This window comes from Erinaceus europaeus, chromosome 3 (genome assembly GCF_950295315.1).
Source record: "Erinaceus europaeus chromosome 3, mEriEur2.1, whole genome shotgun sequence".
NCBI lineage: Eukaryota > Metazoa > Chordata > Mammalia > Eulipotyphla > Erinaceidae > Erinaceus > Erinaceus europaeus.
Window position 1 is genome coordinate 123,039,946 of NC_080164.1, and position 2,012 is coordinate 123,041,957.

At 41.5% G+C, this 2,012-nt stretch overlaps 1 pseudogene; it reads left to right on the top strand.

Annotated features, from left to right (window-relative positions):
* The first annotated feature begins 651 nt into the window (after nt 1–651).
* LOC103113933 (large ribosomal subunit protein uL23-like) lies at nt 652–1,764 on the top strand (annotated as a pseudogene).
* The last annotated feature ends 248 nt before the right edge of the window (nt 1,765–2,012 follow it).

The following is a 2,012-nucleotide window of genomic DNA, read 5'->3' on the forward strand; positions in this document are numbered from 1 at the left end:
AAGATGGGGGGTCTGGTGGTAGTGCGGTGGATTAAGCGCACGTGGCACGAAGCACAAGGACCGGTGTAAGGATCCCGGTTTGAGCCCCCAGCTCCCCACCTGCTGGGGGGTCACTTCACAGGCGGTGAAGCTGATCTGAAGGTGTCTTTCTCTCCCCCTCTCTGTCTTCCCCTCTTCTCTCCATTTCTCTCTATCCTATCTAATAACAACATCAATAACAACAACAATAATAACTACAACAACAATAAAACAAGGGCAACAAAAGGGAAAATAAATAGTAATAATAAAAACAGTGTCAAAGATGTAAATAACCAAATACAGGAAATATATTTAGGTAGGTATAGCGGGTTTTAACTCATTGCCCTGTGGCTTGAAGAAAAAGTTTAAGGCAGAAATTATCAGTAAATTAAATTGATCTGAAGCCATTGGAAATTATCATTTTCTCTTTATTGGGGAGACATAGGATATATGTTAGAGTTTCTAAAGCCTTAGTCTTAATATGAGGGAAAGCTCTATATTGGATGCTGAAACGTTTCTGGATCTTCTTTCACTTATTAAGTCATGGAAATAAGTAATGTCACTATGTATGTTACTCCAGTTTAGTTGCTTCCTTCTGAGCCTTAAAAGAGCTACGGTCACCTTTCTACAAAGATGGCGCTGAAAGCAAAGGACAAAGCCCCTGCCCCACACCGCCCCCCAAAGCCAAAGTCAAAGCTTTGAAAGCCAAGAAAGCAGTGCCAAAAGGCATCCACAGTCATAAGAAAAAGAAGATTCATGCATCACGTACCTTACATTGGCCCAAGACACTGCAGTTCTGAAGACGGCCCAAGTATCCTTGGAACAGCGCCCCCAGCAGAAACAGACTTGAACACTATGCCATCATCAAGCTCCCCCTGACCATGGGATCAGCCACAAAGAAGACAGAAGACAGGTGGAGGGTAGATAGCATAAGGGTTATACAAACAGACTCTCATGCCTGAGGCTTCAAAGTCCCAGGTTCAAGCCCCTGCACCACCATAAGCCAGACCTGAACAGTGCTCTGGTAATAAAAAATAAAAATAAATAAAATTTTTTAAAAGTTAAAAAAAAAGACAGTAACACACTTGTTTTCATTGTGGATGGCAAGGCCAATAAATACTAGATAAAATAGGCTGTAAGAAGTTTGGGCGGTAGCGCAGTGGGTTAAGCACATGTGGTAGGAAGCGCAAGGACCACTGTAAGGACCACTGTAAGTCCCCGACTCCCCACCTGCAGGGGAGTCACTTCACAGGTGGTTAAGCAGGTCTTCAGGTGTCTATCTTTCTCTCCTCCTTTCTGTCTTCCCCTTCTCTTTCCATTTCTCTCTGTCCTATTTAACAATGACGACATCAATACCAACAATAATAACTACAACAACAATAAGAAGACAAGGGCAACAGGAGTTGGGCGGTATGGGAGTCAGGCGGGACGACATCAATAACAACAATAATAACTACAACAATAAAACAAGAGCAACAAAAAGGTAAATAAATATTTTTTAAAAAGAAAACAAGAGCAACAAAAGGGAAATAAATAAATATAAATGAAATATTAAAAAAAAAAAATTAAAAAGCAGGCTGTAAAGAAACTATTACACTGATGTGGCCAAGGTCAACAACACCCTGATCAGACCTGATGGAGAGAAGAGGGCCTATATTCGCTTGACTCCTGACTATGATGCCTGGGATGTTACCAACAAAACTGGGATCATCTAAACTGAGACCAGCTGCCTAATTCTGAATATAACTTTTCACTATACATATATCTAAAAAGAAAATAAAAAGAGCAAGGCTGGGTGGTGGTGCACCTGGTTGAGTGTTCATGTTATAATACACAAGGAGCCAGTTTCGAGCCCCCAGTCTCCCTTTCAGGGAGAAAGCTTTGTAAGAGGTGAAGCAGTGTTGCAGGTGTCTGTCTCTGTCTTTCTCTATCTCTCTCTCCCCTCTCTATTTTCTGGCTGCCTCTATCCAATAAATGAATAGAGATAATTAAAA